The following is an 18,089-nucleotide window of genomic DNA, read 5'->3' as shown; positions in this document are numbered from 1 at the left end:
ATAAATTTTTAACCTCGAGAAAGAGTATTCATTGGTTAGAATGAAATCTCATTTGTGTCTCCCCTCTCTGGGCATTTTCTCATTTAGTGGAAATCCAGGGAGTATCCACTTGCAGGCTTTATGCTCCTTCTCTAACTTCCATGGGTAAAAATTGTTGTACCTGTGGTAACTGGGGACAAAAAGAAAAAGAACAAATCTCTGAAGAATGAGAACCTAAATAATTTTGTCTTGTAGATTGACGTTAAGATTGAGTTTACTCCCAGACACCTTGAAGATCTATACCAAGAATGATAGAATTCCCTCATTCACATTTTTGAAGCAAGCCAACAAGAAAACTAGCTTTTGTATCCAGGAGGTTTACAAAAAAATGATTCTAAATAAAGAATTATGCAATATAAAAGGTGCAGAATACTACCAGACCTGGTACAACCTAAGAGAATACAGAGGCCTTTTTCTGTCAAAAGGAAGTTAAAAAGAGATTTTCCTTCCCATAACGAAGATATCTGAAACAATAAGGCAGATATCTTGGCACCAAAGAGCGAGTCCTCCCCTAGTGGCCCTTGTCCCTTTTGATTTGAGCCTGTAAAATGGCAAAGGAAGCAGTTTGATACAAAAATATCATCATAAAAAGATAAATTTGGCTATATTATATTAAGAACTTCTGTTTATCAAAAGATACCATTAAGAGATCTAAGATGTAAGACATAGAATGGGAGAATAGATTTACAAGACATAACATAAGGTAGGGCCTTCCTACCCCTAAGAAAAATATGTCCTCCTTGCTTTATTCTCTCCCTTTCTCATCAAATCAAATGGCTTAACCCTTTATACTGGGAAAGATAACACATGTACAGAAAAGAAGTTCACAAACAAAATTGTGTGATGAATTATCTCAAGGCAAACACCGATGTCAGATCATGAAATGCATTATTGTCAGTCCTCCGAAAGTCCCGCCCTCCAATCCAGATTTTCAGAGTAATCAACTCATAGTTTAACCCATCCGTACTCACAATAGAGTAGGTTGTCTGGTTTGGAACTTTAAATGGATTCATGCAGTATGATCCTTTCGTGCTTGACTTGGTTCCCTTTACACGTTATTTACCATATTTTTCCATGTTTTTACAAGTATCTGTAGTTTTTCTAACTCTTCTATTGTATGTAAATACCACAACTCATGTATCCATTCTACTACTGATAAACATCTGAGCTATTTCCAGATTTGGACTGTTATTAGTATTGTTGCAGTGAACATTTTGCACCCTTCTCTTGGTGCACATATGCATGCATTTCTGCATGGCATGTATGCAGGAGTTGGCATTGTGAGGTCATGGTGTGTCTATGCTCATCTCCTGTAGATTCTGCCCGTCTCTCAGATTAATTGTACCAATTTTCACGACCACCAGCAATGCATACCTTTCCCCAGTTCTTCACATCCTTGACAATTGGAATATTATTAGAATTTTTACAAGAGATATTCTGGTGCACGTACGGAGATACCTCATGGTGGAATTTTACTTTTCTTGATGACTCATGAGGTTGAGCCCTTTTTCACGTGATTATTTGCCATTTGGACATTCTCTTTTGCTAAGTACCAATTCTCCTGCCCATTTTATGATGAGTTGTCTGTCTTTTTTCTTATTTGTTTTATATTCAAGTTACCAGCTATTTTTTAGTTATGTCTTGTAAATCTATTCTCCCATTCTATGTCTTACATCTTAGACCTCTTAATGGTATCTTTTGATAAACAGAAGTTCTTAATATAATATAGCCAAATTTATCTTTTTACGATGATATTTTTGTATACTGCTTAGAAATTTTCCCTATATATTGCAGAAATTTATCGTTTTGCTTTTCACATTTAAATCTGTGATCCACCTGATTTTTTTTTCTAATGGTATGAAAGTGTGAAAATATAGAGGTTGTTTTATTTTTGTCCCCATAAATAGGTAATTGTCACAGGCTCATTCATTGAAAGGATTATTCTTTCCTCACAACTTTACAGTGCCTCTTTTGTCTAATTCAATTGTTCATCTATCCATGGGTCTTTTCTGGGCTCTTTCTTCTATTCCATTGGTTTATTTATCAATATTTATGCCAATATCACATTGCCTTGATTACTATGATTTATAAAAGGTCTTAATATTCAGTAAAACAAGACTTTTCATTTTATTCTTCTTCAGTCTATTAATTTTAGAATTAGATTCACAAGTTCTGCAAAGACCTGCAGGGATTTTGACTGGATTATATTAAATCTATAAATCAGTCTGGGGAGAAGTAATATTTTTAAAAAGGCACAATCCATGAAATTGCTATGTCTTTTCACTTGATTATATCTTTAATTTGTTGCAATGATGCTTCATGGTTTTTTTCATAGATACCTTACACATATATTGTTAAACATGTTCTTAGATATCTGATATTTTTACACTACTTTGGACACCTTTTTAAAATTTGATTTTCTGTCATTTGTTGTTGATGAGAAAAACAACTGATTTCTGTGTATTGATCTTTTTTTACCACATAATTACTTTCACACGTTAATTCTAGAAATTTTACTGAAAACATTCTTAGGTTTTCAATGTACATGACCATATTATCTGTGAATTATGACAGTTTTAATCATCATCCTAATTTTTATATCTTTTATGTCTTTTTTTTAGTTTTACTACACTGCTTAGGAATTTGAGAACAATGTTGAATATGAATGTTGGTAGCACAGATTCCAGTCTTATTCCCCATCTCAAATGGATAGATACTAAATATAATATTGTCATACCCTTATCATAAGGAAGGAGGGTTCCCTCATATTCCTTGTTTGCTAAGAATTTTTATCATGAGTGGATATTGAATATTATTAAACAGCATTTCTGCAACTACTGAGTTGATTATATGGTTTTCCTCCTTCATTCTATTGAAGTAATGAGTTATGTTGATTTTTTTAATGGTAAACTAAACTTGCATTCATAGAATAAACCCTACTCATTCTTTCTTACATTTTTTTTTATGTTTGCTGATAATTGTTTATAATTTTTGCATCTATGTTCATGGATGAGATTGGCCTGTAATTTTTCTTTCTCATAATATTCTTATGAGGTTGGTATAAGGTTATGATGGCCTTATAGATGAGGAGTGTCCCTCTTTTTATCTTTCCTTAAAGAATGTATATATAACATTGGTGTTCTTTGTTCCTTAATAGTTAATACAATTTACTTATAAAGTAATTTGGCACCGTGGTTTTCTTTGCGGGAAAGTTTTTAATAAATGACTTAATATTTTTAATAGTTATAGGACTACTCTAATATTCTTATTTCTTCTAGTGTCGATTTGACAAGTAGCATTTTATAGGAATTCATCTCTTTCATCTAAATTTTCAAATGTTTTAGCAGAAAATTATTCATATTTTCTTCTTAACTTTTTAATACCTAAAGAATTTATTGTGTTGGCCTGTTCCTTATTCCTAACATTGGATATTTGTGCCTTCTCTTTTTTTTCTTGATTATATTCACCATGAATTTTAAAGCTTTTCAGGAATGACCTTATTGTCTGTTTGTATTTGGTCTTGTTTATTTCTATTCTTATCTTTTCTATTTCCCTCCTTGCACTTTCTTTGGGTTTATTTGCTATTCTTTTTCTTTCCCTAAATTTTTCATGTGGATGCTTATAGCTCATTGATATTTAGCTTTTCATATTTTCTAATATTCACATTTAAAGACATGTATTTCCTCTCAGGTATGACCATAGCTGTATCTCTCAAGCTTTAATGAGCTGTATTTTGATTATTATTCAATGTGTTTTCCATTATGATAGAGTTTTTCTAGCTGTCTTTTTGTTTTGTTCTTTTTTTTTTTTTTTTTTTGCGGTACGTGGGCCTCTCACTGTTGTGGTCTCTCCCGTTGCGGAGCACAGGCTCCGGATGCACAGTCTCAGCGGCCATGGCTCATGGGCCCAGCCGCTCCGCGGCATGTGGGATCCTCCCGGACCGGGGCACGAACCCGTGTCCCCTGCATCGGCAGGCGGACTCTCAACCACTGCGCCACCAGGGAAGCCCTCTTTTTTTAATATATAGTTTAATTTCCTTGTTGTCACAGAATATATATGATTTCAGTCCTTTGAAATTTGTTGAAACTTGCTTTTTGGCCCAGCATACGATCAACATTTATAATAGTATGTGTGTGCTTGAAATGAAGGTATTTTCTGTGGTTGTTGGATTTATTGTTTTACATATATATATAAAACATGTCAATTAGGTCAAATGTGTCAACCATGTTGTTTAAATTCTCTGTATTCATAATGATTTTTTATTTGTTTATTCTACCATATTCTGAGAGATGTTATATTAAAATCCCCCAGTATGATTGTGGATTTTTTTTTTTTTACTGTATATGTTCTATTTTGCTTTATAGGTGTTAAAGCTATATTTTTAGAAGTTAATTTTAGTATATTATTTTACAAATTTAGAATTAGTAGGTCTTCTTGGTAGATTGAAGCAGTGAGCATTTTGAGGTGTTCACCTTTATCTCTAGTAACTTTTCTGCCTTCACGTTTTTGTCTGATATTAATACAGTTTGGCTGATGTTTTATGGTACATCTTTTGTCCATACTTTGTGTCAACATTTTTTTTATCTCCATTTTTAGAAGTGTCTTTTGTAAATGACATATGATTAAGTCTCTTTGGTCAGTTGGTTTTTATCCAAGTAGATGATCATTGCTTTCAATTGAAGAACATTTTGGGTTAAATCTCTATCCCAAGAAGTGCTATCTCCTTATCTAACCGTTTCTGTCTTCCTTTTCCCCTTCTTTCTTATCTTCTCTTGGATTATTTTGTATTATTTCGTGTTTTCCCCTCTGCTTATTCATTTGTCCCATCTGACTCATTCATTTTCCATCCTTTTCCACCTTGCCCTGGGACCCAGGAAGGTCAACTTTATGGATGACATCAAAGAGCTTCCTTGCTTTCTGATTTCTGGTTGGTGTTGTTCAATGGAAGACACCAGTAAGAGATTGAAAAGTGGGAAGAATATGAAGTTGGGATATTTATTCTCTTTTTTCCCTGTCAGGTGGCATGGTTCCTCTCCTGCAATGCAATCTACTACATGTGTAAGTGTTACCTGACCTCTTTATGTAACCTTATGGGAATTTCAGGCTCAGAGAACTGCACAAATGCTGATACTCTGGCTACTACTATTACTGTGAATGACAAACTCTCCTTTGTCTCTGACCCAGGAGTTTTGTGTCTTTTGCCAGCATCCTTGAAACTACAGCAGGATAATTTGTCAGCTTGCAAGCTGAGCAAAATCTCAGACAATTCTTGACACAGTGGAGTTCTGCACTATCTCCTTTTGTTATATTTTATTTTGTTTTGTTTTGTTTAAACTTGGTCACATCTTTATAAAGAGCTCCTTTATTAAGCTCTCTTGAAATTACCCAGCTTGAATGTGCCATCTGTTTCCTTCATTATTAACTTGGGACTGATGCACATTTTTACTATTCTTTTCATGATTGTATCAGTGATCACAGCATATATTCTTGACTTATCAAATTATATTTACTTAATTTTACCATCTTTCCAGATAACACAAGGATATTAGAGCACTTTTGTATGAAATGTCCAGAATAAGCAAATCTATAGAGACAGAAAGTAGATTATTGGTTACCTAGGGCTGCATGGGTTGGGGTAAAATGGAGAGTGATTGCTAACGGGTTTGGATTTCTTTTGGGGGCAATGAAAATGTTCTAAAATTAATTGTAATGTTGGTTGTACAAATCTGTGCATATATTAATAGCTATTGGATTGTGCATTTTAAGTGGTGAATTATATGTTATGTGAACTATATCTCAACATAGTTGGATGCTCCCTGGTGAGAGCTTCATTCACCTAGCATAAGTTTTCAAGGTTCGTACATGTTGTAGCACGTGTAAGTACTTCATTCCTTTTTTACTGAGGAAAAATGGTCTATCGTATGTCTATACATTTTGTTTATCCATTCATCATTTGATGGGTATTTGGATTTTTTCCACTTTTTGGCTATTGTGTATAGTGCCACAACGAACATTTGCATACAAGGTTTTGTGCAGACATATGTTTTCACTTCTATTTGGAATTGCAGAGCTATATGGTAGCTCTATGTTTAATCATTTAAGGAACTTCCAGAATATCTTCCAAGGTGTCTGCATCACTTTGTTTTCCAACCAGCAATATAAAAGTGTTCTGATTTCTCCACATTTTGACTAACACTTATTGTCTCTCTTTTAAACATAGCCATTCCATTGGGTGCCAAGTGGTTTCTCGTTATGGTTTTGATTTGCATTTCCCAAATGGCTAACAATGTTGAACATCTTTTATGTGCCTATTGGCCATTTGTATATGTTCTTTGGAGATACATCTATTCATTTATTTAGGTCTTCTCTAGCTTCTTTCAACAATGTTTTCTAGTTTTCGGATTATAAATGTTGTACTACTTTTTAAAAATGTATTACTAAGTACTTTATCTTTTTATGCTAATGTAAATGGAATTGTTTTCTTAATTTCATTTTTTGGATTATTCATTTCTACTTTATAGAAATCAAATTGATTTTTGTATATTGATCCTGTATCCTGCAACCTTGCCAAACTCACTTATTAGTTCTAATAGGTTTTTGGGTGTTTTTGTGTGTGTGTGTGTATGATTTCTTAGGATTTTTCACATACAAGATCAGGTCATTTGCAAATAGAGACTATTTTAGTTCTTCATTTCCAGTCTGGATACCTTTTATTTTGTTTTTCTTTTTTTATTCTTTTTTTTCTTTTTGTCTAACTGCCTGACTAGAACCTCCAGTTCAATGTTGAATAGAAGTAGTGAGAACAGATATCCTTGTCTTGATTCTTATCATAGGGGGGAAAATTCAATCTTTCAGCATTAAGTATGGTGTTAGCTGTGTGTTTTCATAGACTTACTTTTATCAAGTTGAAAAAGTTAACTTCTATTCTTAGTTTTGAGTGTTTTTATTATGAAGACATATAGGATTTTGTTAAATGTTCTTTTCTGCTCAGCTTCATATTTAAAGGATCTTTTGCTACCTATAGAATTCTTGGTTGGCACTACTTTCTTTCAACACTTTGAATATATTCTTCCATTACTCTGGCTTACTTGTTTATATTGAGAAATCAACTCAGTCTAATTGTCATTTATTTTGAAAGTAATTTGAGTCCTATTTACCTCCCCTTACTCTAAGGTTTCCTTTTACTTTGATTTTCAGCAATTGTTTTGTGTTGTACCTAGGTGAGGATTTCTTTTTACTTATTATTCTTGCAGTCTGTAAGTGCTCTTGAATCTGTGACATAACATTTTTTGTCAATTTGGAAATGTTTTTAGCCATTATCTCTTCAAATAGTGCTCTTTCCCCTTTCTCTCTTTTCTCCCTTTCTGGGATTCTAATTACATATATCTTAGACCTTATCACTGTGCCTTCCTTGTCTTTTACAGTTTCTCATGTGTTACCAAATTTTTTTTCATACTTTATCCTAGACATTTTTTTTCTGACATATCTTTCTTTAGCTGTGTCCAAGATATTAATAGATCCATTCATTCATACATAATTATCCTATTTTTAGTATCTAAATACCTGTTAAAACTCGCAGTCTTGTTTCTTATCTCCTTGAAAGTAATAAGTGTTATTTAGAAGATGTGTCTGATAATGCCAATCTTTGAACCCCCCATGTGTCTATTATCTGCTATTCTTGTTATATTTGATTCATGTCTTATTGTCTCTTTAAACTTTTTTTTATTTTTGTTTATTTATTTTTGTTTATTTATTTTTGTTTATTTATTTATTTTTGTTTACCTGACATTGATTTGCAAAATAACTTTTAGAAATAATTGGAGGCCTAGGACGATGCTAGCTTCCTTTCGAAAAGATTGTAATTGCTTCCGCCTGCTTCCAGGAAGCACTAGCACTCTGGAATTATCTCATCTGCTGATGATTCAAAACTGAGCTCTAGGTCCTCTAAAGACTTACTAATTCTGATTCACCATTACTGCTAGGGTTCATCCTTTTGGTGACCCATCCCAAATCAAGAGGTGTTACCCAGTATTCCTTTCTCTACCTTAATAGTGCTCTATTGTCATAGCTCTCACAAGAGTATAAAAAATTGCTCAGCCTTTCAGCTATCCTCTAGAACTGACAAATGAAGTTTCATCATCAAATTAGCCTATTCTATATTTTATTCCTTTAAAATAGGACTTTTGTAGCCCCTCTCCCCGCCGCCCCAACTGCTTACAGCTAGCTGTGCTAGCAAAGCAATTAGTAATTGTGCGAAAAGCTTAAGCATCTTCTCTCTGATCTAGGAGCCATACATTTTTTTCAGTGGCTTTTAGAAGAAAAAGTCTACCCCTGAGTAATATAAAGCACAGGAGAATAATAGTAACAATTTAAGTTCTTCTAAGATAGGAGGGTGGCACCATGGCCAGCCAGTGCAGGAACCTATTTTACAGGAGCACAGTCTACTGGAGATCCCATTATCTTCTGTTAAGTGGCCCTTTGCCATGAATGGCCATTTTGAATAATCTTTGTGCCTAATTAAAAATGAAACTTCTAGGAGCAATAATTGACTTAATATGCAAAGCTACCTTCACTTCTTATTAATGTATTCATTTATCTCTTACCAGAGCCTTCAAATGCTCAACCTGATTCATGTAAAATTTTTGGCATGCTTATAAGTTCCTATAATGCTCCAGTTAAGTCCCATTACTAAAAATGTTTCAGCAAATTTGTAATATTCCTGCCTGTGTTGCTCTTGCTTTGCAGAAAGAAATTTGGGGCTGCAAAGCTACCAGTCTGACACTTTTATGTGCTACATTCCATACAGTATCATTTTTTTTAATTTTTATTTATTTTATTATTTATTTGGTTGAGCTGGGTCTTAGTTGCAGCAAGCCAGCTCCTTAGTTGCAGCACATGAGCTCCTTAGTTGTGGCATGCAAACTGTTAGTTGCTGCATGCATGTGGGATCTAGTTCCCTGACCAGGAATCGAACCCAGGCCCCCTGCATTGGGAGCGTGGAGTCTTAACCACTGCACCACAAGGGAAGTCCCACAATATCATTTTTTTAAGTGGAAAAGAAAACCACAACAATACTCCAGGGAGCATACTTTTTTTTCCAGTCCTGGAAGCATGACGTTTAGTGAGTGCCTACCAGCACACCTGTGCGTGCCTGCCTTCATTAGATCAAAAATATGCATGCTCTCAAACTCCTGAGCTCCAGATGGCTCACAGAGATTCTGCCAACTTTTTCTATGAACGTATAAAGTATTTTATATTTCGATTTTTATTACTTTCAGTGGCTCAGTATAGTTCCCTTGTCATTAATTTTTTAAAAAATATAAACAAATTAGGTATCTCTTATTTAAATAGCAATGCCAGCAAAGTGAAAGACTAGCCTCTGAATGAATGTCTTAAGCGAATACCAAGATTAGATTTTTAAAGGGGGGAAGGAAGGAAGGAAGGAAGGAGGGAGGGAGGGAGGGAAGGAGGGAGGGAGAAGGGAAGGAGGGAAAGAAGGAAGAAAGGGCAAAAAGATTGAGATAGTGGCAAGATAAAGTAGAAATGAAAATTCACTTAAGGAGCATTTTACAGGAATTGAAATCTCACGTAGTGGTTTTTAAACCAGCAGTGCACTGTGGGTTTAGACCTAATGAAATCTGACAGTATACCCTGAAGAAAGGCTAATATACTCTTCTTTCCCTAAAGATTCTTTTTGCTCATGTTCTAGAGAACTTGGATTTTCCAAGAAAATCAGAATATACCTGTGACGTTCAAATGCTTGTGTAAGAAAGCTCAGTGTCACCATTATAGTCCATTTATAGCAGGTATACAGATCCCAAAGCCTGCATTCTCTGTATGAGCACTGCCCATGGTTGTAGCTTATTTTCCTTTCCTTATGTTCAGCATTGACTTTGACTTCCTTCTGTATATTTTGGTTATTGCTTTTATATTTATTGTTATCTTGCTGTGTGTGTGCTAGCCACCTCAAATACCAATAGTTTTTGGAATGAACCTGGTGATGGGTAGATAGATAAATAATAATAATAATAAGTAACAGTTTATTATGATTACTATGCACTCCACAGTTTGGTGAGGGGCTAAAAGGCCTGCAGAATGGGTATAGACAAACCTCAGAAAAATGTTTTTTTGTTAAGGCTGTTTTGACTCTATATTTTCCATTTTATCATGCCCAGCCAATATGTCTTGGGGATCTCTCTTTTAACGGACACTCAAATATCAGAGGGATACAGGGAAGCTAGAGATAAGATTTCAACCTCCCTTCTGGTGCCAACCTAGTACTACTTAAGTCTCATGCCATCTAAAGCCTACTTCAATGTCCTCTTCCAATCACCAAAGATCTCTCTCATGAGCGGGTTTACCCAATGTGCAGATGATGCCTAGATTATATGTATGCCCTTTGTTTAAGGATAAGATGGGTCATTCATTCCTTTCTTAAGTATTGATGCAGAGCATATTATCTGTTGGGTATGGTGTTCTAATAGAAAGCCAAACCAGGCCTTGTATCAGCCTTCAAGAAATTGAGATAATATATTACCAAACACATAATTTTATAGGAGTACAATAATGACTTTTTTTTGGCTTGAGATTGAAATCTAATCTTTGACCCTGAGCTGCTATTTTGCCTAATGGCAGATACTCAGTTGAGTTCATCCTTTTTTATCCAGTGATTTCTCTTTGCCTTGTCCTCACATTCATAAGTTCTGCTCAGAATTTAGTTCAGAGTTCTATCCACTTCTCTCAGCATAACCCCCAGCTTCACCATAAGATAATACTTTTTGCAGAAATCTATGGCGAGCATTTTCATCCCTACCTTTAAGATCCATAGGAATATTTGGGAACCTTTTCTGCAAATTCTTTAGGAAATGAGGAAGGTAGGAGAGGTGTATTGTTTTGTAGCCTCTCTTGGACTTGATATGCCAGGTGTCATCTCTTAATACACATGTATTAAGAAAGAAAGTCCATCTTCCTGTTTTAGAGATTGGCCCATCTGGCCATCAGAACCCAAGTCCGTGAAATATTTGAATCTTTTCCCCTTCTCATTCTGATTCCATAGCTAACTGGTTAGACCACGTTGAGGGGTCAGTTTGTTTGACAGTTACATATTCAGTATAAATAAGAAATTGTTTATTCTGGTTTCACATATCAGTGTTAAGCAAGTATCCTATGCATTAATCTAATCAATTCCAGGTCATTTCTGAGTCTGAAAAGTAGAGGACTAGACTCTGGGCTGAGGTGAATTCAGACTATTAGCTCTGTGAAGGCAGAGACTGTGTTTATCTTCATCATCACCCTTTATTTTAAAGTGCCTAGTTCTTAGTTGGTATTTGATATATCTTTTATACATATATTAATTAATTAATTTATGTATTTTTTTTGGCTGTGTTGGGTCTTTGTTGCTGCGCGTGGGCTTTCTCTAGTTGCCGCGAGTGGGGGCTACTCTTCGTTGCGGTGCGCGGGCTTCTCTTGTTGCAGAGCACGGGCTCTAGGCGCACGGGCTTCAGTAGTTGTGGCTCGGGGGCTCTAGAGCGCAGGCTCAGTAGTTGTGGTGCACGGAATTAGTTGCTCCGCGGCATGTGGGATCTTCCCGGACCAGGGCTCGAACCCGTTCCCCTGCATTGGCAGGCGGATTCTTAACCACGGAGCCACCAGGGAAATCCCAAGTATTTGATATATCTTAATGAAGAAAAATTTTACCTTCTTAGGCTTACTGGTAGCCAGCTACTCAACTGGACTCCTTCTGGTGACATCAATCATACCACACAGGATTTCTTTTGAACTTCTTGCTAAGTTGTATTATTCTCATTTTATATATATGTTAAAACCAAGACTTAGTTAGATGACTTTCCTGTTGTCACAAAGCAAACAGAATGACTTTGGAACCTAGATGTAGAGAATTCCAAAGCCCATACCCTTTCCATTGCATCATGGTGCCTGTAGGAACAAATCAACAGAGATCCCAGCTAGCTAGAGTTATCAGGTAAAGCATCTTGGAAAATATTTAATTTGAACTAGGTTTTGAAGGTTGTGCAGCAGCACAACATCAGCCAAGGTGAAAGGGCAAGATATTGCATGTTATATTGGGAAAATATTAAGCAATAACGTTCAACTTAAGTGTATAAGCTGTAAGTTATATGATCATGGACAATGAATCTAGAAAGGTAGAACAGATCATTAAATTCTTGAATGGCAGACTGAGGAACTGGAACATTCTTTTATAAGTAAATAGGAAGCAAACACAGGTTTTTAAAGAAGATATGAAACACAATTAAACACACAAACACAATCATCAATTAGAATGATGATTCAAGTTGACATGTTCCTCAGAAGTAAGGAGACTAGTTAAGATGTTATTGAAAATAGTGCAAGTAATGATAGTAAGGATGGAACAGTAAGGGAGAAGGCAAATAATTTAAAGAGCTTCGAGTCTCAAGGCAACATGGGTAGGGGAATGAAGCACTGACAGAAACAGAGGAGTTAAATTGATGATGTAGGAAGATCATGCTTTTAGTTTTGTAGACATTAAGTTTGTACTGCTTGTAGTATATCCAAATGTAGATGACCAGCCAGAAGTTGGGATATGAGACTATAGCTTGAAAATTTTCTGCTGGAGTCACCTTTTTGGGATTCTTCTGCCGGGAGGCAATAATTGAAATCATGGGGTAAATGAGATTATCAGAGGCAAGGGTCTGAAAAGCAAAAAGTAAAAACTTGAACAAACCTCAGGCAGGAACATTTAGGGGACAGAAGGAGGAAGAAGAAGCCTCAAAGTAGACAGAGAAGGTGCGGTCAAAGAGGTAGGTAGTTATTACTTCCCTCAGGAGGTTATTTCTGCTAGTTTCAAGACTGAGAACTACTGTCTTAGTTTAATGATAGAAAATGATGGAAATAGCTAGGAGGAAGTAAGTTGGTAAATATGGATTAGACCAAGGCAAATTTGATGAGCTGAATAGAATTTTTTTTTGCGGCCATTTACTTTTAAAGTTTTTTTTTTACAATGCTACTTCAAAACTGGCTTATTTTCCCAGGCATTCCCTCCCCACCACCACCATTTTGAATAAAAGTAATAGGCAATACTAATGGATAAAGGATTCCTGGTAAATTCTTAAAACATTCAGGAATATTCTTCTAAGCCGAGTTTTCGACTTGATTCAAATATGAATTGAATTACTAGCAATTGATGTTATAGTCGGCTTTGAATTGATAATAGTCAATTAATTGAATGATTTTATCCCAGCTATTAATGTACTCTTTTCTATTTCTAATATTTTGTCTCTGAAATACTAATCCCTGTTTGCCCTCTGGTTTCCAATCTTTGGTAAGTTAGATAATGTCATTTTACTTTTTTAAAAATTCCAACTTGACATAAGTAACATTTGCTTCTCTAACCTTTAATAATGCTAAAGCCACAGAAATACTGTTCTATATTTAGATTTTGGGGGGGGTTGATAAACACACAGCATATTTCTATTGTATAAGTATGTGATACTCGTACAGAAAGCAGACAAAATGTGAAAAAATAACTATTGCTCAAGATCAAAATTTGTTTGCTCAGCCTCTTTTTTTGAAGTATACTTGATTTACAATATTACACTAGTTTCATGTGTACAACATAGTGACTCTATATTTTTATAGATTATATACCATACAAAGTTATTATAAAGTATTGATTATATTCCCTGTGTTTGCTCAGTCATAATAAGAATATGCATATTTCATAGCTTTCTGAATATTTTTTGCTGATGTAAGCTTTTTCTTTCTGAATAATGAACAGAGGCTTTGGAAAATTGCTTTTTAATCGGAGAAAGGAGTTTTTTCTTCAATTAATCTCTATTATTAATTTCAGCTGATATGAGAAACCCCAAAAAGAATCCTAGTAAATGCACAGACTGTTTAGAAAGTGTCAGTAATCTCTATATTTATTTGTTATTGTTACTTTTAAAGAACATTTTGATTGGCAAAAATTACAAAAAGGAACTGATGTCATAGTAAATATGTTAGGAGAAGACAACTAGAATAAAAAATTTTTTAAAGATGAGAAACACCCAATGGCAATTTTACAGAATGTTCTTCAAAGACAAATAATCCATGATAGTGCAAGATGAAAACATCAAATATATTTATTTCTTGCCTAAAAAAAAGTAGAAAAGAAATTCAGCTGTACTAATCATTAATATAGATATTGACACTGGCACCTCACTTGCTGTATGTATCAGGAGGTCATGGATCATACAATGAGGGCAAGGTACATGGAAAGCACACTGACAGCCAGCACTGCTCCACCACTCCTGGGTTCCCTTTCAGCATTTTGCCATGGATTGCAATTTCCTTGTCCCACCAAGTGAATTTGAAAATGTATTATTTTAAGTATTACAACCTTTAAATACTTTGTAACGAGAAAGACAGTGACCACAAAATTGTGTACTACAAAGACATTCACTAGTTATCTTGTTGAAGTACTTGAAGTGGTGGTTGAAATAAAAATTGAGTCATACATTTTTCTTTTACAAATTAGATAAGTGCTTCAAAGTTGCTGCACTTTTCTGCACTGGTAGGTGGGTCTCAACAGAATGCTACCTTGTAGATATTTTTTTGAAAAAAGACATGTTTTCATCCAGCGCATCAAAATAAAGTGGGTGTTTTAACAATGAGTGATTAGTAATTGTTTTTGAAACTCATTGATATAGAGAAAATATTTTTGAAAATATATGATTTTGCTTCATTTTAACAGCAGATGTAAATATGCCAACTATAAATACTCTCATGACTGCTCTTTATTTTAAAAAATAATTTTACAATCTGTTTAACAATCTTCTGAAGATTTCAGTGGATCTTGCTAGAAGTGTAACAATGCAACAACTTCTGATTAGGTGTCAGAAACAAGTGGCTTTTACTCAAGAAGACACCAAGTTGCTGAATTTCAAAAAATGTTTGTGTAATTGGTAGATGGAATTGAAAAATGGGTATCATGATTTCCTAAGTATTTCCCTTGATGTACTCATTTCATTGGAATATAACATTTTTTGTAAGTATCTTCTTCAGTTTTGTTAGCCTTTAAAACCAAGTTTAAAAAGTTGAACCTTTAACTTGACTTTCATATTACTAAATGTTAAAATAAAACTTTCATAGAATTTCAGCATGTTCAATTATATGGTTTTCACTAAAAATAATTATCAATAACTTTAAGAGCAAAGATTTTATGTATCATTAGTAACTTGAAAATTATTTAAACATTATTTCACCTTTAATCTAGACTTTAAAATCTTCTATTTATATACTTATAACTATATGTTATATTTCATACAATATAACAGTACAGTAGTAGATAATATATATATTATAAATAAATGTACACCTATGGGATACACAAAATTTTTTCACTGTCACAGGTTTACTATTCAAAGAGTTTAGAGTCTATTAAATGATTAAACTAGAATGAACAAAATAAAATGTTTTTCTGTGCAAACAATAATTGTATTGAAGACTAAACAGTACGTTGGTATTTATTATCACATAAGCACCAACAAGGGCTGCATTGGACCCTAGACACTTTGCCTTCATGGGCCTCTTCTTACATAAAAATATTTTAAATTATATTTTATGTCTGCATTGGCATAAAAATAAATATATTAATATTACTTGTATTCTCTAAGGTAAAATTTCATTTATTTCTTCTGATTTTTTAAATATATTGAAACATTTTTATGTTTTAAATAGAGTATTGTGGGCCTTAGGCACTGTGCCACATGGATAATTTGGCCCTGGCACCAACACCATAAGAGATGAAATGCAGCTTCTCACATTCAGATTTTAGTGCCATAACTAGTACACCATTTGTTGCAGAATAACCACACATGAGGACCAAGTATACTTTGTAAGGAAAGACTCATGCAAAACACAGGGTATGTGTTTTCTCCAAATAATCAGTCAAAGACATTAAGTCTTTCTGTTTGAAAGATGATGGAGTCCTTGGAACAGCAGCTAGGACAAGAGAAAGGAGAGAACACGGACCTGAAACTACAACGTAGGAGCAGGTGGAATATGTTCAGGTACTACCAGCATCAGTAAAACAGTAGTGAGGGGTCCGATCTTTAATTAAACTAAAGCCCAACTCTTCCCCATGGCCTACAGGTCTGACCCATCCGCTTCATTCCTGTGTCCTTCACCAGGCTCCTATCACACTGGCCTGACTTCTGTTCCTCAGACAAAAACATACTAAGCTCAGTGCAGCCTAAAGGGCTTTGCTGGGACACTCTTCCCCCACATTAAGGCAGCGCAGCTCCCCTGTGTCATTTAGGCCTCTGCTTACATGTCACCTCTCCAGACAGTCTTTCTTCGTCAACACTTCCCTCACTCTATTACAACACCCTGTTTTATTTTCTTCACAGCATCAATCACTGTCTGAATCTGTCTTTATCATTAATTCATTTATTGATTGTCTATCACCCCAAATGGAACATAAGCACCATGGTTGCAGAGGGTGTCTGTCTTGTTCACCTGTAGCTCCTCAGTGTGTGGAACAGTACCTGGCATATAAGAGATACTTTTCAAATGAATAAACTGAGGTCAATGTAACAGCTACTTCAATCCTTCCTTCCTCTGCTTCTACTCAAACCCCTCAGTTCATGGCTCTGTCTACCGTGTGACCTTTCCTTTTTAGGAATGTGAAATCTAGCTCAACACCTGGTTTAACATAATATACCTGAAAACTACTTTCATAACAGGATACAGGATAGTACAGTACAACTAGGCAGCTGAGAAAAACCTGCCCAAACATCTTAAATATTTATTACTATTTATTGGTGCTAATACACTTCACATAAGTATGTATCACAACATTATTAACTAACTGACACTCCATTGTTACATAAAACATCTTTGTGCTGTATCCATAACTTAGATGACAGTTTGGGTAGTAAAATGAAATAGCACATACAGTATAGCCACAGATCATGTATCTACTTCCCAAAAGTGGAGATGACAGCGGAGAATGCAATGTCTAATGTTTAACATGGGAACAGTATCATTTTCAGGGCCTCTTTCTCTAGCCACCAGAGCTATTCCAAAGCAGGAAAGTTTTTGAAGTGCTTTATCGCCTGCTTTCATTTTCTGTGAGGCAGTTATCCTACTGCCCACTGTCCAATGGTCACTAATTGTTAATACTCAGCTTTAAACGACTGCGGAGGATGATGTTCAAGCCCTCCACACACCCCTAGACACTAATTCTGACTTCTGTCACAAGTCCTTCTGTTGGAACCTCTTCAATTTTCTATTATTCTTCCTCAAACTGCATTACCCAACCATCTCCACGTGCACTTACAAACCAATCAAGCAAGAAGTATTTATTTACTGCTGATGGTGTGCTCAGTACTGTACCAGAGCTTTGAGGAGGTGGAGGTGAACTGTAAAAAACCATTCCTGTTCTTGAGAACCCATAGTTCGGATAAGAGACAAAATTACTAGCCATACAAAGTATTGATGAATGTTAACTAAACTTATCATGGTGATCATTTTGCAATATGTACATATATTGTGTTGTACACCTGACACTAATATAATGTTATATTTCAATTATATCTCAATTTTTTTAAAAGGTAAAATAAAAGCAAATCAATAATTTTTTTAAAAGCATTGAATCTTAGAGGACAGAATACAATTACAGGAAGCGGACCTAGAGCCCGTTCTCCAAGTAAGAGAAAAGAGCATTTCAGGCAAATGGATAAAGGCATAAAGAAAGCATGAATATGGCTTGTTTGTGGACTCTGAGGAGACGATGAAAATGGAGTCTATGCTGGAAAAAAAAAGTGGGAAATGCGGTTAGTTAGCAAATGAGAACATATCATCAAGACGTTGAATGCTAGGCAGGCGCATTTAGATTTGTTTGAGTGGAAAACTTGGAATTATATTTACTCTCATCTTTCTCCCCATGTCCCAGATTTGTAGAGAAAATAAAAGACTTCTTTTTGTTGAATAATGCCTTCCTGGAAGTCTTCTATTTGTAGTAATGACAGTCAAACCCTCTGAAGGTATGTTAAGAATAGTTGCCGAAA

Source organism: Aethalodelphis obliquidens, unplaced genomic scaffold (assembly GCF_003676395.1).
Source record: "Aethalodelphis obliquidens isolate GAN/ISIS:26980383/991018 unplaced genomic scaffold, ASM367639v1 scaffold2, whole genome shotgun sequence".
Taxonomy (NCBI): Eukaryota; Metazoa; Chordata; class Mammalia; order Artiodactyla; family Delphinidae; genus Aethalodelphis; species Aethalodelphis obliquidens.
This window is presented reverse-complemented; position numbering follows the sequence as displayed.